The sequence below is a fragment of the Anas platyrhynchos genome, chromosome 5 (genome assembly GCF_047663525.1).
Source record: "Anas platyrhynchos isolate ZD024472 breed Pekin duck chromosome 5, IASCAAS_PekinDuck_T2T, whole genome shotgun sequence".
NCBI classification, from domain to species: domain Eukaryota; kingdom Metazoa; phylum Chordata; class Aves; order Anseriformes; family Anatidae; genus Anas; species Anas platyrhynchos.
In genome coordinates this window covers 46,662,372-46,681,457 of record NC_092591.1, presented here as the reverse complement: position 1 = coordinate 46,681,457, position 19,086 = coordinate 46,662,372, and the positions used below count along the sequence as shown (strand labels likewise).

General features: G+C 46.9%; 1 protein-coding gene across 9 annotated transcripts in view; it reads right to left on the bottom strand.

The window, feature by feature from the left end:
• The window catches only part of TSPAN4 (tetraspanin 4), a 393,576-nt gene that overhangs the window by 85,728 nt on the left and 288,762 nt on the right, over positions 1-19,086 (bottom strand). Inside the window, exon 1 of one of the 9 annotated variants that reach the window (XM_072038962.1) lies at positions 11,921-12,059. The exons of the other annotated variants lie outside the window; for them this stretch is intronic. The gene's annotated coding sequence lies outside the window, so the exon portion shown is untranslated. Of the gene's footprint in view, positions 1-11,920; positions 12,060-19,086 lie in introns of those variants that run through there. 9 annotated transcript variants of the gene reach the window in all.

Sequence of the window (19,086 nt, the reverse complement as noted above, 5' to 3'; positions counted from 1 at the left end):
CTTAGAGACTCTCAGCTAGACTTTGATCGATGAAATGCTTCCTGCCTGGCTTTGTGGCTGCCGTAGGATGGGTACGTGAGAGGATCTGAACATACCCAGGAAGGTTTATGCAATCCTAAGCTGCTACTGATGGTCTGTGCTGTGTGAGTTGTAGTGGGGTAAGCCTGCAGTTGGGCACACCAGGTGAGAGAAAAAGAAATAAAGGAGCGTAAGTGTGTTTCTATGATGAAAAGCACATCAGATAATGCTACATGGGATGCAGCAGGAGATAAGGGAAAGGAAAAAAATGCGACTGTCAAAAAAAAAAAGAACAAGCTGCATGTCCTCATACGTGCTTAATGCGTGTGATAAGCGCTCTCTCAGCGGGGCATTCAGTGGCCAATTAGCTGATGCAATTTAAAGCATGTCAATTGCCTGAAAGCAGGAATCACCTGACACAGCCAACGCCAGCTCCGACAACAGCACAGAGCCACTTCATTCAGGGAGCCATGCAAGCACGCACAAACTGACCCAGCATTCCTCCTCTTCCACCCGAGGCACAGGGAACACAGCAACCAGGAACATAGAAAGGCAAAACCCAGGCCCCTTGAACTGCCCTCAATTACAATAAGTATTGGCAATTCCATGCATCTCACTAACTTTCTGCAGATAAGCCCGAAGCAAGCCAGCAGAGCATTTGCAGCGAGATCAGTGGCTTGGAAAATGTGGTCAACGCATGCAGTCGCATTGCTGTAAATGAGAAGAGCCTGAAGCAGCACGAGGGCCTCTCCAGTGCTCTCCAGAGGAGGAGCAGCAGCAGCACGGAGTGTAATGAAGCTAAAATAATTGAATCCCTTTCTTTGTTTTTAAATTCCACTTCCAGAGTTTGTTCACGAAGAATATCAATCCAAAACAGAGGCCCAATTTACAAAGCCGGCTGGCGCTTGATAAAGTTGTGTCTTTGGAAAGGCTCCTGCCTGGATTAGCCCGAGCATTCGTGTGGAAGGAAAGAGTAAGGCAGCTCGCTCTCTCTTCTCATGTTATCTTCCCTTGCTGTTTCAAAGCAGGTGTGAAAAACTGACACGTGCACAAATGGCATAAGTGAGGAGGCCAGTGAGAGCTGGTAAGGACAAACCTTTAGGGTGCCTTTCACCAGTCAGACATGTACCTGAATTACAGAGAAAGGACGGGAGGAAGAGGCAACGCTGCCACGTTGGGATCTCTCCTGCATTGTGCTGCAGAACCGGAGGGCTCAGCGCTGAGCTGCGTGCCAGCAGCAACACACTTACACAAATCCTGAGTGGTAAATCTCACTGCAAAGAACAAACACCTGGCTTGACAGGTGAATGCCAAAAGCACACTTTTTTTCTCCTTTATTTTGGTACCATTTTACCCATATGCCTATGCCCCTTCCTGGCCATGAGCCATACCCAAACTTCCCCTGAGTTCGGAGAGTTGTGGTTCAGGTTCCCAGTCACTTAACCTGAGCGATGCTTCATGGTCCTGCCACTACACAGCATTTATCACATCACAGAACCACAGAATGCTTTGGGATGAAAAGGAGGGACCTTAAAGACCACCCAGTTCCAACCCCTTGCCAAACTTCCACGACCTTCCCAGGCACCGAGGTGAGGCTCACTGCTCTGTAGTTCCACGGATTTTCCTTTCTACCCATGGGAACGGTGTTTCCCTTTTCCCAGCCACCAGGGACTTTTCCCAGTCACCAGTCAAATTTATAACTCAACCTTTTCAAAAACAAAACGGTGGCACTGAACACTAACTCTGAAACCATCCCAAACATCTTGAAGGCCTTTCCTTCTCCCCCCCAGCACTGCAGCCACTTTCAGGCAATTGGGCTATTTCTTAAGACATAGAAATACCTCCAGAGAACCCAACTGCGAGGCCTCTCTCAAATGTGTTATGATGTATGCTCCCAGCACCATCCAAATCCTGGTCAGTTCTGACCCACCTGCACTCCAGCGTGCTGTGGCTATTTGCTGGTTTAAGGGCCTTCCTTGGAAGGACACTGATGCAAGCAGCCACCAAGCCTCACTGCTGCAATTCCCTGTAAAAGCAGAGGGACACAGAAGACTGCTGTGCCTCCCCACAGCAGGGCAGACTCTGCTCACCCTTTGTGCACCTTCTCCTTTTGTTGTGGGAGAAAGAAAGGAGGAAACAGTCATGTGGTTTTATTCCTATCCTGTGTTTTCAATCTTCTTGATTCTGTTTCTAATACTTATTTTACTTCCCTCCTAGAAAAAGCACGATTCAGTAAAGAAGGGCAGAAGAGCTCTTCCTTTTGTTGCCACAACAATGGCATTTAAAAAAAAGAAAAAAGGCAAAAACTCCCCCCAATTGTTGGCACAAAGAACAGTACACAAAAATACAACAGCACAAAATCCAGCAAAATTGGAGCTGAGGTGCAGCTTTTCACTGCACGCCCAAGTTTTGCAGCCACCGGTGTCACTGAGCTGCAAACTCCCAAGCACGCATCTTACAGTGTAAGAGCCGAGCGAGTCAGAGGGCCTTTGGCAGCCCTGGATGATCTCTGCCATTCAGGAGATGCCAGGAGCCACACACACACAAAAAAACAAAACAAAACAAAAACAAACACACAGTAACAGCTCTGATGGTATATTCTGGAAACCAGCAAGCTTGTAACTGTGGCATCTTCTAACGCTTAGTAACACACAAATATAGAAAAAAAAGAATTAGACTGACGGGAGACAACTATGAGAAAACCTGTATGACATCAGCCACACAACCCTGAGCTTTATACAGGTGCAAATGGGCAAAAGAAAAAAAAAAAAAAGCCTAACAGGCTAGATCCTCCACAGGTACAAATCACGCGGTTCTGTGTACTTTATCCAATTTCCGTCTGGTACTGCTGTTCATCAGCTCTCTTTCACTCCAGGTTTTCTGTTCCAGGCCCCTACTTCTTTCCTGCTCCATCTAAGTGAGCAGTCCCCAGCTGTACAAATCACACTGCCAGAATGAGCTTTCCCTGGCTTCTCTGGCTGCTTCCCTACCCTCTGCAAATCCAGCTCTTAGCCATTCTGAATCTCTTATCCTACTTGCATCTTCCTTTACTGTGCTGCTCAGCTCCTCTTCATGCTTAAAAGCAAAAAAATATAAAGATAAAAAATATCCCAAACCTTGCATTATATTTAATTACCCTAATCACTAAAAATTGTACTCACATGTTCTCATTCTTGCCGTTAGCAACTCCTAACATTTTGTTTACACCCTTCACAGGAATTGCCTTCTCAAAGAATTGTACCAAGAGCCCACCAAAGATGGATGTTTACTTGTCATTATTATTCTTAAAATCCCTTTGTCTTGCTACGTGACAGCCTTCACCGAGTAAGCCTCTGTGTCATATATTTAAGGAACGTTGTCTGTCAAAATTACAAAGGAAGCCAATCGAAGCTGACAGCATATGTTCTCCTAAGTAGCTCTGGCATTTAGAATCAAACAGATTGAAAAGCCGAAAGGTTGTCAGGCAAATGCAAAAGGTGATAGTGCTGCTCTTCAGAGCGGTCCCACACCGCAGAGGGGACCGCTATCCCCAAAGGGGTCTGCCCAGGGAACTCGGGGCCATCGGCCCACTGCAGCTGGTAATGCTGCACTGGGATAAAGCCCATCCAGCCCCTGACTACGTCCAAAAGCCGGTTTGCAGACAGACACACAGCCTGACAGTGTGCAGTGGGGATGTTCTATCAGCATGGTCTGTAACCGGCTGGTTTGGCAGCGGATGGCTGAGAGGGCTTGGGATGAAGATGCTCAGATCTCCTTTTTTGCTCTGCACGTTTCTCCTAGTTCATCCGTCTGATTTTCTTCTGGAAAAAAAAACTGTTCAACAGCAAAGTCAGGAAAGCAAAGAAGTAAATCTGCCAAAGCCTGAAGAACCAACGCCTCTGTGCGTGCTGCACCTCCCTGACCTGTGCTACACCTTCAAGCTTATAACCAAAACCAAGTGACCTTATTGCTATTAAAGCTCCTTTTCTCTTTATCACTCACCTGACTAAACCAGAAGTCACTCAGATAACAAAGTAAAGATCTTGTTATAATGCCATCTCCTTGCTAAAGCAGTGATTCACTGACGAAGTAAGCACCTGCCATCTGGCTAGAGGATGCCTGAGTGCCTGGGCATAACAACCCCAAGATGTTCACAACTGCTGGCTGCAGGTTGCTGTCTGTTCTCAGGCTCATGTTGTAGGTCTTGTAATAATTGCCACTAGCTGACACAATCACAGTGGATGCAAAGGTTAGCGCCGTGCCTGCCTCAGGACTTCAGCATCCCAAGTCATTACATCTACACGAAACAACAAGCGTGGATGCGGTGTTTTAATGAAATGGCTAAAACAGCGGCAGAGCAGGAGGGGACAAGGGAGCAGTGAGCGTGTCACCAGGACTGTTAGCACAATACGATAATAACTGAACGAGGGAAGGGGTGGAGTGTGCTGCAGAATTAGAAGCAATTTCCCTTATCAGCTTTTTCTAGTAGGATTCCCTCAGGGACCTGCAGAAATTAAAAATTACGATTGTGCTTTCCGAAAAGCAGAGGTAAGCACACAGCTATCCTGGATGACATTTTCAACATTCAACCTAGCACCTTTTGGAAGGGCTCAATTTTGGCTCTTTTTCTCAAACAAGTGGCTAATGGCACAACCGGTCTCAGTCAGGGTTTTAAAGTGTAGAAGAGCAATACAGATTTGCAAACAATAGTATTAGAGCAGAGAAGGAAGCCTCAACGTATTTTGATGTTAAATAGGAGAACAGCGGGGAAAGACAGAGCCTCAGACCCACTGCTCCAACAATATTTCTACCGCAGCCTGCAAAGAGATCTCCAAGTCATTTTGGGAAAATGAAACACCGCTGTTGTGCTGGGGGTTGTCTTTTTTTAATGAAATGTTTATGAAATGTTTTTGAATTGTTATTGCTCATTGTGGGATGATTGTGTTTTCCTGCAGAGCAGCACGGGATGAGTTCTTCCAGGAGAGGCACGGCATGCATGCCTTGCTGTACGGTAAGAGGCAGCAATTACCCACACCAGCTCCCTGCCTCTACGCTACAGGCACAAGCGGTAGCTTTAGCTGAGGGCTGTGAAGTCTGATGTAGGTCAACCACTGAATGTGTATGGGTAACGCGGGCTAAAAACATACCTCACTCCTGAATCTTTCAACAGGTAAGCTACAGCAAGCAGGAATTTTAATGTTGTGACCCTATTTCAGGTTTGTGGCTCTCATGGAGGCAAAGCAGCACCTGCAAACACGAAGTCAGCACTGCACCACAACCACTGCATTAACAGCATGTCTTCAACAGCGCAAGAAAATGAAGGGAAGAAATACTTCATCCAGAGAAATCACACCCTTCTTAACCAGAATAATCATGCTTAGCTCCAAAGTTTCGAAGGCATTTGCTAAATAATTAGTTGGAGCTTTGTGTGATGACGGATCTATTCAGGAAACCTGTCTCATCAGCATCACACCAGCCCTGGATTTCCACCGGAGCATGCTGACATGAGTGGGCAGGATGGGGGAGCATCCCTGATGTGTCAGCCCTACTCTTAGCATCCAATGGCTGCAGTCAGCAGTGTTTTTATTACTTTTGTAATCTGCGGCTTTTAAAAAGCTTCCCAAGAACAAATGAATGGAAATAAGACCCAGACACCACGTGTGAGATTTGTACTACCACAGCTATCTGGGGGGAAAAAAAAGAGAGAGAGACAAGTGGTAAAAAATGAGCACTCAGCTCTCAGCTCCTCCTTTGGTGTCTCACCAACAGGGCTGTCGTGTCCTCCACGTGCTGCAGCCACGGGCATCGAGCAGGCTGCTTCATCACCCACTCAGCTGGGCGGAACCCTGCACGACCCAGACTTACAGAGTAAGTTCAGTGATTGAAATCCTTTTCCCGATGAAGGCTGTGCAAGCCTAAGATAATGTTATGTCACAGGTTTTTGCCAGCTATTAGACGGCTGGGAGCTGACCGGGAGGGAAGCTAGTTAAACTGACAGAGATGAGGCCCAACATTGATTTTTCAATTGATTTCACTAAATTGTTGTCCACACAAACCTTAGCGTGGACATTCCCAAATTGGCTTAACATTGACTTAAAATGATTTAGCTCATGTTGACTCTTTATTGACTTGTGTTGTAGCCACGTTAGGGTGGGAGGAAAGAAAAAGTTGTGTTCTTGGTGTCAGAACACAGCAACGTGCCCTGTGAGACACCCTGGCAAGGAGAGCGAGCTTGGCCAGTATGTGCTTTTATCAACATCATGACTTACAGAGCTGATGAAGACAAGGTGTAAAGCCAAGAGAATAGTCATATAATTGCAAGAGATCCACGGACTGCATTTTAAAGAAAATAACCAGTGCTGGAGCCCAAGCAAGGGAACAGCACAGGAGCAGCACTGTAACTGCTCGCTGGTGGCAGGAGACACAAGAATCACAGGTCTACCTCGAGTCTTCCAGCAACACGCCCAAATTTCAGAGCAGCCATGGAGTATCAGAAGAGGGCTGCACACCAATTCAAGTTGGCTTGAATAAAACCCCACCTCTGGTGGCAATCGGAGCACGTCTGCAGTTGAACGCCTGCACTGATGGGAAGATTTAAAGGCAAGGGGCTGTGGATCAATGCAAACTTATTAACTGATGGACGTGCTCTATGCTGACAATTGTATTGAAAGAGAAATAATGGGCTCTCGTCTTTTGACTGTGGTTAAAACCCTTACAAACCTAGCCCTTGACACAGCCCCAACCATTTGATGTTGCTCATTTCTTTTTGACTTTGAAATACCCTCTGTACAGATGTATTTGCTTTTGTAATTGCGGATATGAAATTAAAATCTTCTTCCACTTCCCCGGACAATCATTTTTTCCTCTCTGCGCAGTTTACAGCAGCTCACTCTTGGAATTTTTTTTTAATAACTTGTGTTGTGTCTGGTGCTTTGGGGAGTGCCTATGACAGAAAGCACTTTATTACTTCTCTGTTTGAGTTCGCTGTAGAGTGCTCACCAGGCCCCATCACTGAAAGCATGAATCTAGGCAGCAATTTAATCAAGCAGTGATTGAAAAATTAGAGGTGGCGGTGATTAATATGGATTTAGGACTTCTTTTGTTTGAATGGGTTTTAGCTAGAAAACATGGCACATTTGTTTGTTGCTTTCCCCCCCTCCCTGAGAGAAACGGGGAAGGAAACCCCTGTAGAAACATCATTTCTTTCCCCTTAATATTCAAATAAAAGCCCGAGGAAGAGGTTACACACGGTGCATATTATTATCCTTAGGTAAATACCCATGTGTAATCTCAGCAATCACAAGCCCACCTCTGTGTATAAGCAGAGATCCAGCCAATGAAACCTGGCTTGGACCAGCGCCAGAAGGGAAAAACTCTGCCCAGGCCCTGAACAAATCAGGAAATTGAATCATCAGCCTAACTGATAAAGAAAGAGAAACTTTTGAGCTGCTAGGAACATATTTAAACATACATGGAATAAAGATTTTTTTTACGCTTCAAACAGTGGAACTGAAATCTGTGAAAGCTGATGAGAAGCAGTGAAGGAGAATCCTGCTAGAGAGTCACACAAAACAAATCCAGACCAGCTCAGAAGCTGCGTCCATCTCTGCTCAAAGGAAAAAGGATTTCTGTAAGCATCTCTAGATGCATATCCCTTGTGGAAATCTGGGGAGGAATTCACTGTTCCCTGGCACGTTCTTAAGGGGGTGGAACTTGCCACTGTGGTTTTGGGTAAGATCTCAAATCAAGTCCTTGCACTGTACAATGTCAACATCAATCAAGTTGTTTCTGGTTATGGAGACTCCACAACTTTTGTCAAAAATTTTTGCCTTGCTCCCATTTACAAATTACTACTGCAAATTCATACTGAAACTGGCTCAAAGCTGTTCTGTTTAGTTTATTGCCAACACCTGTCTGCATGCACCTAGTTCAATTTAAACAGTTTACAGCACTTCAGATTACCTAAGGAAGCAGGATAACTCAGGAGAAGAATGTCCATGCAAAATTTGCTTCTGCTTAATTATAACTGCTTTGGGGAAAAAAAAAAAAAAAAAAAAGTCTTAATCAAGCTGACATAAGCTGCATGTGGTATTGACCTTAATTTCATCCCCAGCAATGAGTAGTTTCTGCTTTGGCATCTTTGCAAAAGCATCACACGCACCTCATTTTCTATAAAGCATTGAAAAATTAAAAGAAAACACCAGAAAAAGCATAGTCAAACAAAGAAGATTATTCGTAGAATATTAACAAAAACCTTGTCTGAATAAGGATTACCAGAGCTTTCATTTCAGCTAATAGACTTATTTTTCCCCAACGACTTGTTTTTCCCCTCCTCCTTTTCTCATGCTTGGCCAGAGTAGGTGATCCCCATCTTCCCCAGATGTCTCTTGTCCCAGCACATGGAAGAACATCTTTGTAAGAATCTGCTTGATGAGAGATCTAAAGCCTATACTCAGAGCAATTAGATAAATAAAAGTTACCTACAAAACAGCTCTGGAGATAAGGATGTTTGTGTGCAACTTTGGATATTTTTGCTAACTAACACTTCCACAATTGCCTGGTTCCCAAAGGATTCATATAATTTAAGTATGGGGTGAGAGCGCTGGAAGGCAGATACCCAGTAATTCAATCCCATATGCCCCTGGGCACACACATAATTGTATTATAAAGCAGCTTTGCCAAAAATGAAAATAATTAAAGCACAATACATATTTTACTGCTTACAGTTCAAAAGGGCGGTTTAGTTTTTCGTGTATACCCACACCACCAAACACAAGACAACAATTCAGCGAATCCCACTTGAAAGTGCAGCAATAAGTCAGTAAGATACAAATACACAGCCTTGTCTCGTACAGGTTTCAGACAGACTGGGAGGCAGGGGCCAAGGCAATCCCAGTCACCATCTCAACAATAAAAGAACAACAATTAGAAACTGCAGCAGTGCCCACTATTCCCATGAAGCCCTGTAGGCCAAGGAAGTCACCTGGGGCAAGTTTTTGGCCAAGGAAATCACTTGGGCCAAGTTTTTTCAGAGTAGCCTCTGATATTGTCTAATATCAGATGCTTTCCAGTTTTGTAAATGCCAGCCAAATACTTAAGTTGAAGCCCAGGGAGGCTCCACTTGATGAGCAGTACCTCTGAAGATCTCAGGAGATGGTTGCCTCCCAATACAGAGCACCTTTGAAAATGCTGCACCGTGTCTCTGCAGGACAGCTTCTGCATCTGTAAACACAACACAAACACACTCTCCCACCACGAAGCAGCAGCATACAGCTTCAGTGCTTTTGACAGGGGAGAATAACCAACACTCTAAAAAGAAAAATTATCACTATCGCTATGCAGATGCCTCAGGGCAACACAGTCCATTTTCAATACCCGTAGGGACTGCCTCTTCCTTAAAAAAGGGTTCAAAATCATGAATGACCAAAACCCAGACCCTTAAAGAATGCAGTGGAAGAAGCAGATCTCATTGAAAGAGAACCACAAACAACTAGAAGGTACCCAAGCTCCTACTAGTGCCACTACCAAAGCAGCAGCTGTCTGATAAATACGTGGTGGCAACTCGCCAGCAAGCGCAGAAACTAATTTCTTTTTGCTGTTGATTCACGAAGACCTGGAAAACTTCTAGGGCACTTCATTTCCTGGCAAACCACTTGAACTAGTTACCTACTTGTGACATGCAGGAGCTCTACAAGTCAGCTGCCACGTGCGGGAACGGACCTCATCTCAGACAGCTGCAGAGTTTTATTTTCCTGCAGCCAACCTTTACCCTGAACGAGATTTTTTGCTTTAACTGCTGCTTCCTCTTTTTCTTTCCACCTTTGCTTCGCAGGAGAGTGAGCCCAAGGCAGCAGAGGCTTTTGGTGTCAGCCTTCCTGTCCCGTTAAGTGGCAGGGTTTAATGCGCACCCACTGGGGCTTGTCAGCATCTCCACCACTCCTCAGCACAGCCCTGCCGAGCAGCTCACGGAGCTGATGCGTGCTCCCTGCCTTCCCTTCCCTTTCTCCTCACTCTGCCGAGCAGGTCCTCTGCTCCTTGCTGCCAAATAACCTTTCTCAGCCCCCAGGGGCCCAAAGGAAAAGCTGTGTTGCTCCTTCTCAGCCCAAATTACTGCCTCGCCATGAGAAGCCCCAGCTCGAGACTGAGGTGAATTGTTGCCATCACTCTCCTCCTCCCATAAAGCCAGCAGCGCCAGTACCAGCCTGCCTCACAGCATGCATAATTCATTGAGATCTTAATGCGCAAAGCTCTCCTCCACGGCTCTTCTCTCTGCTTTAAGTTACCTCCAGCCAGCCCCTCCTTGAAATGGTAAGAGGACATTTTGAAGGGTCCGATGGTTTCCTTAATTTAGCATGACAACAAGAGCACCAGCAGCGACAGCGAGGTGTAAGGGGCAGGACGGGACAGAGCCACAGAAGGTCACAGAGGTGTAAGACTGAGCTCTGCCATAGGAGATGCTGCTGTGGCCGTGATGCCCAGTACTTGATTCTCCTGGAAGTAATCCCTCATGAAGGCCCTAAGCCTGCAACCTTCGCTGTCAGGACATGCAGGGCAGAGGACAGAGCAGGGCACTCCCAGCAGCATGCTCTGCGCTCCTCCAGAGGCTCCAACCAAAGAGTGAGGGCCCCCCAAGCTTTTAGCTATTTGAGCCGCAGGCTGCTCTCTGCCTGGCTCCTTCTACTCCTTTCCCACACCTCTCTTCAAGGTGCAAAGGGCCCCATCAAACACTTAGGGCTTTGTTTGCTCTTCTCCAGAGCCTCCATCTGCCCTGCTCCTGCCCTTCCCTCTGCAAGGAGGAGCAGGGGCACGTTGCTGGGGCTCACAGCTGAGGGTGATGTTGCTGGGTTTGCTGCTGCCAGCTGTGGGCAATGAGCTGGGCTCTCTCAAAGCAAAGGCAATTTCTCAGCTTCTGCCCACAGTCCTTCTCCCGTTTTCCCTGCAGCAAATAACTGTAACAAATGTTCACAAAACAACAGGAGAAGAAAGGAGAAGAAAAAAAAAAAAGACACCAACATAAAAAATAACATGACATCTATTTCTACAGTAATGAAACAATTACTAACTAATAAGAACCAAACAAGCCAAGCAGGACACAAATGCAAGGAAACATTTTCTAATAAAGCCCCGTGCTCACTGAGCTGGCAAAGAGACACGTGGCTGTTTCCCTTTGGAAGGGCAAGGGGCCGCTGCAGCAGCCTGTAGAAGCTTGCTGCTTTCTCAGCCTCTGCTCTCAGCCAGGCCATGGCTGGGGTCCGTTCTGCCCCCCAGAAGTGGGCTGACCAGGACTCTGCCTTCTCCCTCTGCACAAACACAACAAATCTGAGCAGAAGGTGGCACAGAGGAGCCCAGCAGCCAAGGGCTGAGAGGAGCCGGGGACCTCCAGCTTCAAGAGGAGGCTTCACTTGGCAAGAGGTTTCAGAAAACCACCCATGGGGTGTACATTTAAGTCGCTGCAGGAATTCGAGTTCTGTTACAAGGCAGGTGGCACAAAACGCCCAGCATGCTCCCCACTAACAGCTCCAGCACAACATATCCCCCCCATCCTGCACGCAGCACAGTGCGGCAAAGCTAACGCTCTGTGGGACTGCAGGGGCAGCCCCTTACACACAGCTCCAGAGGGTCAATACAGCCAGCTTTGGGGGAGGCAAAGTCACTGGGAGGGAGCATTTCCCTGCCCCAGCCCCACAGACACAGAAGCACTGCATTAGGCAGGCTCGGCCTTTCTGCCTTGCTACAGCAGAGCCTCTCACTTTCCAAACACCCCAAGCCCATCTAAGCCAGCCCATGGTCCTCTCCCCTTCTGGTGCTAATTTGCCTCCAGGCCTGATTTGCCCTTCTGGAGGGGAAGGAAAGCCCAGACCCGCCTCCAGCACAACAGCCATGTCTTATGTACCTCTTCCCCACCCCTCATCCACCTCCCTACCTGCTTTGGCAGCCTCTGCTCCCTGTTTTATGCTTTTCCTTGCATAATTCCTCTCAGTCCACAGCTCTCAAGCCTGTGCCTCCACCTTTCTCCTGCTTTTCACCTCCTCCTGGGGAGCTGGCAGCCTCTGGCACTCCCCAGCTAACTGGCTCCAGCTGGGGCAGATGAACGAGGCTCAGGCTTAACCACTTCTGATACACAGCTGTCTGCTCAGCAAGCCCAGCAGAGAAACCATGCTCTGGATTTGCTTTGCCTTGCTGCTGTAGCACCTACAGGATGGGGAACGTTCAGAAGCTTGGACCACAATTTCACAGTCATGACCCATCTCCAACCCAATGCCATACAAAACAGCACAGCGCGCTGCTGAGGCTGACAGAAGAGTCAGACCCCTGCATGAGGCTGAAGAGCACTGGGGGGGCTGGCCCTACCAAACAAGGCTGTGTGGGTTTAGGAATGGGCAGGCAGGGAGATTGTCCCTTGGGACCTGCGAAGCTTTGCAGAAGAGGTGATTTCTTTTGCCTGTGCCGGTAGGATGGGGATGCCATCTGAGCAGGTCTGCGGGGGGAGAACGTGCGTAGCTTTGCAGGCAGCATCCAAGCCTGGGTCCGGGGAGCAGGCCGAGCATATGGTCCCCAGAACACACGCAAGGAGCAGCTACTGCCCAGGGGGAGGAAGGTGACTTAAGCCGGAACGGGAGAGTGGCGATGCCACTGAGAGGTTTTGTGCCCCGTGGAGGCAGAGTTCATTTTAGGCAATTATCTCATGCTCCCTACCAACTGCTCTTCTCAACAGTGGTGGGCTGCAGTCCATCCTAATAAAGACAAGGAAAGTGATCTGGACACTGGAGTGATTCCAGGAATAAATTCCCACCTCCCCAAAGGCTGGACCAATCTAGTGAAGAAGGGCAGCACACAGCACATATGGCATGCCAGGAGGGGTGAGCTGGAGCCAACCTATTCCATCACCTATGGAGGAAAAAGGAAGAGGAGGCAGAAAAAGGAACAAACAGCTTGTAAGGAAGATGCGAGACACCTTTTCACATTGTTTAGGATGCCCTATTGGGTGGCACAGGGAGGACACAAGCAGTGGCTTTGTTTCCCCTCTTTCCCCTAAAAAAAAAAAAAGGTCAGTTCTGCATAGTAAGAAAAGTTATCTGTTTCATAAGCCAGTTGCTTGAGGCACAGTCTGAAATCGAAATACGAGTCTGACGTTGCACTTCTCTTGCTAGCAACTGCTAAATTATCCTCATTGCTCTGTGTTCAGATCAGAATTCATAAGGTCACATCTCCAGAGCTCTCTTTTCCTCCGCCAGGCTTCCAAAAAGTTACACCACCATGAACCAGGTGAGCACGTGGCTCTCCCTGAGCAGACGAGTGCAGGTGAAAATAAAAGGCTTTGAGTATCGTTGAAATGAGTAGGTGTGTTAACAGAGCTGGATTAACCTGCTTGCAGAGAATTGGCAAACCTTTCCCACCACGTCCGATGTTCATAATGCCAAGGTAGCAGCAGGAGCGCGCAGAGGTGACAGCGGGCTTGGACGCGGGAGGAAATCAGCAGCCAGGCTCTGCCCGGCCGCCGCAGGGAGCTGCAAGAGGCGGCCGCAGGGCTCCGGAATCAGCGCTCTCCTTGGACGGCAGCTCACTTTCACCAGCTGCGATGCAATCACAGGACATCTTCCTCAGATTTGTTTTCCTGAGCCAGCCTGTGTCCTCCTGAGGCCTGTCTTCAGGGTTTAACTCTCACCGTGATTCTGTTCTACTTACATATACAGCTCTCATTCCTGCAGCCCAGGAGTCAGGAGGGAAACAAGGCCTTGGACCTGATTTTTATTTAACCTGTTCTGAAAAGGGGCTTTAACAAGTGCTACAGCTTTGTTTCACTGCTTCCCTTTTGCATTTCCAGGCTTACATAAAGCTGCCTCAATAGAAACTGGAATCAGGCTCTTTATTTCTAAATCCTGCCATGTCAAATCCAGTGCTTCCCAACTCCTGCCTTTCGCTCATCTCCCCCACTGTCAGCATTTCTCTTTATGAAAAAAAAAAAAAAAAGAAAAAAAAAAAAAGAAAAAAACTGTTTAAGGAAAAGGGATACCTTTAGCTGGATCACACCTAGGTCTGTGAGGTCGGTACTGAGTCCTAAGGGAGAACAGCTTGTTCATTTTTTGCCAGGTGTAAGTCACCTTAAACACGCAGGACCTGGGCAGGTTTCTGCAAAACGCCTTTGTAAAACTGAAAATCATTTGTCTTTAAAGCGACCGGGAAGGTTCATGAAGCTAAGTCATTTCTCTTCCTCCCTCACCCTGCAAACTTCATATATTATATAAACATATGGATATTAAAATTAGACGTAACTTTTAAATAAAGTGGTATCTGCCTTTGAGAAATCGGGCAGGTAAATTATAGCCTCAGGGACCATGGGAAAGATTTGGGGACCATTAGATATATGGTGCTGCGAACATCAAAAGCAGAATAAATTAAAGCTGAGGTAATTTGAAAAGCTGGACACTCTCCAATTCCCCTGCAAGAAAGCCGAATGGAACAAGGCCACTGGAACAGAGTGTCCCCGCGGGAACTGAACGCAGAAGAGGCTGGGACTCACAATCTGCATTTAGTTTATTTTGTCGGTACTTAAACCGCCAATCTGACCTGGCTTCCTGCCTCCTCAAATTAAAACAGCACAGCTTCGCAGCCTAAGTGCTTAGGCCTGTCTCTGGGGATCTACTGCAAGCACTGACACCCCTCCGAGACCTTACGGCAGGCAGGCACTGGGGAGGAGGGTACCTTTATGAGGTGACATGGGTAACAGGAGCAAAGGGGATGGGTGACATTTGGGGCAGGGAACCCTGCCCAGCACAGACCCCACAACGCCTGCTGCTTGCAGTAGCACATGTGCTGTTGGGGCTTGGCGTGCTCCTGGAGCCCTGAGCATCATTTTGATGCTGTCCTCACAGATCTGCTTGGTACTTAGCCCCGCACTCCTCATAGCCTCGCTGATTTTCATGTTTTGAGTCTCAGTCCACGTGCTCAGGGGAACTAGGGAGCATAAGGTTGAAGCTGGGTTTTGCTCTTTGCAGCATAAGGACCTCCACCCCCTCCCACCTTGCCCTGCAGGACCACCACGTGGCAGCAGGCAAGGATGGAGGTAACAATTAATGAGCATTTAATGTCTGAAGGGATCCAACGCCTTCTCCTTATAGAAAGTTCCACATAAAGGACCAAAGACTCACAAGGGCAGGCTTTGATAGAATATATAATGGAACATTTAACTTTTAATTAAAGAAAAAAAAAAACAACACTCTAAAAAGACCATTGGAGAGAAAAATGAAATTAAAATTGGTTAAAAGCAGTTTTTCCTTCACCCGATCTTCTGCAGATCGTTCCTTGCCCCCAGGCTTTACGTCTGCCATCAGTCCCTCCCTGCAGCAGACCATGTCCCGTCTGTAAGGACTCACCCCAAAGAAGCTCTCTGTCCCCCAAGCAGCTGCTGTCCCGCAGAATCCCCAATCTCCTGTACTCAATGCCCCCAGAAGCCCCCTCCCCTTGTCCCAGGGAAGGTGTGATGTCCCTGTGGGCCCGAGTGCTGCCTCTGACATCTCCAATCGAGGACCACAACCAGAATAGTTGAGAGGCCAAACACACCGTCTGTCATGGAGCACGATGGCCAGGCTGCCATCCTGTGAAATTACTGGGAAGCCCTGACTGTCCTTTCCAACGGCTGTCAGAAGTCTGCTGTGTAGCAGACAGCATTTAGAACTTCTTTTTTTTTTCCCCCTCAAATAGAAATACAGTGAAAATCCAAATAAATGTGCCCCATGGGATCTGAACATGCTGTCATCTGCTGCCTTCGTTGTTAATGATGTGGTGCGGCCTGCGACAACTTCATTCCCCAGTGAGCACTGCTTGGGCCTCGTCCCCACGACCTTCTCCAGCGGTTTGCCAGTTCTCCAGTTTATGGCCATAACAGATTGTGCTGCTGGCAACCGATGGGGAAACTTGTAACCGACAGCTGCAGAGCGTGTATGGACAGAAGAAAAGTGCAGCCAGAGTACTAAAAGATAAAAGCGGCGCCAGCCTGCACTCAGGAGCCCCCTTGCTGCGCTGTGGCCCCATTCTCCGGTGTCCGCATAACGCAGCATGGTAGGAAACGTCTGCAGAAGCCCACACAGCCACATGCACCTTCCTGGGACTCCAAACGCAGCCTCACATTGCAACCTTCCTCCTGGAACTGCATTGCAACCCTCCTCCTTGCATGAGGCCCGAAGAGGAGAGGAGTGGCTTGCCTTTGTTGTGTGTACCAGCATGCAAGGAGCCTTACATGGGGTGATGAAAAAAGCTGGGAAGCCTCTTCTGTAAAAAATGGTGGTTGGGCTTTCCAAGCTGCTTGGCACCTTTCATGCAGGATGCATTTAACAGGGGCAAGGGGCTGAGTAGAAGAGATAAGAGAAACAGGTGAGGATGCTTAAATCATAGCAGTATCCTAACCTGGAGCTGCCAAGGAAGGAAAGGAGGACTGTCAGGCACATGGGGAGGCTCGGAGGTACAAGGAAAGCCTGATGCCTGACGAGGTGAAAAAATCTGTTGACTTTATTTTCTCAGTGGTGGACTGGTGTTTAATGTTAATGCTCTGAGTAGGTTAGCGTATATAATCCAAAAACACTTTTCTCCCCATCTGTGGATTCAGTGAAGCTTGTAAAGGATTTCATATAAGTAATTTTAAATATTCATGCACTGTTCATCAACCTTGTGTCCCAGCAAACCTAAAAGGACAACCTTAGGCTTCCTAGGCAATTCCTCTCCAAAACTAGTCCTCTTGCATGCAAACGTTTGCCTGCGTGCTGCACTGAGAGCATATGCTGCTGCTTGCAACATTAAACATTATTCAGAGGAATAATGTTCATGCTATTAGCACAACGGTACGCACAGTGTGAAAAGCCTTATGCCCTCTCCTAGAGCCAAGCAGAACACAGCGCTGTTAGCCCCTTCCCTGAAGCGCCTTGTCAAACAGCCTCCTTCTAACACCACCTCCCCCTTTTGCTCATCACACCTAAAGAATACCCTGTAAGGAGATTCCCTGACTCCTAACGAGGCTTCTTTTGTCAAATCTTCATCTTTTGCTGAGAGCTGGAGATGTCAACATTGTGCTGCATCTTATCTCGAGTGCCCGGCTTCAGAGGGAAAAGCGTCTCTGTTACGGCCAGAATCGCACAGCCTCAGCCTGACAGCAGCAAATAGCGCTGCGCTGCACTGGCTAAATCACAGCTGCTTCAGCTAGACAAGGGATCTATCCGGAAATATGAAAAAAGGCAGCCATGACTTTCCTTAAAAAATAAAATAAAATATCCCTACAATACAGTGGGAGCACGCTGAAAGGAACAGAAAATGACTGCAATAGGACATCAGCCACAAACTGTAATCCGGATCTTTGGGTTTGCACAGGACCTGCTGCCAGTCAGGAGCTATTCAGCTGCTCAAACTGAAGTCAAAACTATTTCACCCATTCCCTTTTCTTTTTTAATTGAAATTTTCACCATATTTTGATGTGTCCTTACCATTTGGCTGCTCATTTCTTTTCCAGCAGGTCTGCTCCCTCCCTGTGGCCTGATCAGAAGCCCACTGGCATCTGTCTCATGGTAACAGAAGACTTTGCTCCAACTCTCCATGTGACACACAGCGGGGCGGAAACAGTCTGTGCAAATGTAATACACGGACACACCTTCCTGAACTGTCCATCTGTCTGTCCACAAAACACAGAACCAAAAAATCTTGCAGCCTGTTTCATATACATCACCCTCCAGCTGCACCAAACAAATGATTTTCAATTTGTATTGTTTAGTATCAGCTAATTCCTAAGTTATTTATAAAGACTAGCTTAGAAAAGCACTAAGTTAGCAGAAAGATAAACATTTAGCATTAGTAATACTTTAAACTGAGAAAGACTGCTACCAGCAAGGAGACTTTAGAGACAGCAGCTATGGCTTTTTGCTCTCAGCCTTCTAGTTTTCTACCCTCCTCTGTATTGCATACTGAGATTTACAGGTGTATTTGGTACAAGCTGCACTTTGAGGCCTCACCTGCAGACGAAAACCTGCTGTTGAGACAGTTATTATCCGTGCTTAATTCATTGTTGAGGAAAACAAGCTAAGTGTTTTCTGAATCTTCGAAAGTATGTGGCGAAATACAAGTCTGCTCTCTTTCCCAACAGGTCAAGTTAAAAACAGGAACAGAGCACCGCTCTCTCTGCATCTGCTCACTTCTTTTCTTGTACAAGCACAGAAAATAATGCCCTTCCTCTCCCCACTAGCCCCATACGAGGAAAAGAATAGAGAAGCAGACTAATGATAGTAATTTTAAAAAATGAGAGTTTGCTCATTCAATCAAAATTAATAAGTAGGCTCCATATGAACAGGAACATTAATGGCAAGGGCCATTTTGTCTAAACATTCTGCCTCTAACAGAAACACACTTGATTTGATAAGTGCTGCTGCAAAACAGGGGACCGCCAAGGGTCAGCCAGGCACGCTCCTGAGCAAACTAGAAATGATCTGGATAAAAGAGATTAAGGTCTACCCTTAAAGCAATAAAAAGAAATAAGAATCCAGCACCATGTATCTTGATTCGATCTGCCATCAAGCATAATGCTAAGGAGCTTCATCTCAGGCACTGGGCATTTTTTGATTAAGATCTTTAAGATGATTTTCAATTATTTAAAAGGACATCACTTCTGATATTTTAGGCTAGTTATAATAGGAGTGGTTCCAATGGCCAGAAAGTTCCCAATTACCTTGTTTTGCTAATAATCCTATTGGGCCTGGTGCTCACCCCCACTACCTTATTGGATTTGGCAAAGGAATCTAAGTTTTGGTAAAATACTGTAATGGAGGAAGAAAAAAAAATAAACACGCTTCACTTTTTTATCCCTTCTCCAAAATAGAATTTGAAATTTGCCTGGCTGCTTTGTTTTATGCTCTCATCACCAATTACTCTGGGTCTGCCCAGATCTGGCAAGAGCGTGACTGAATTAGCAGCATACAACTGCCCGTACCAAAGCGGAGCTGAGAGGCAGAGTGGAGAGCCATAAACCAATGCTGTTCTGGGACGTTTTCAAAAATACAGTATTGTGGCAGCAAAGAAAAAGTTCTATAAAATGTAATAGGCCATTACCCCTGA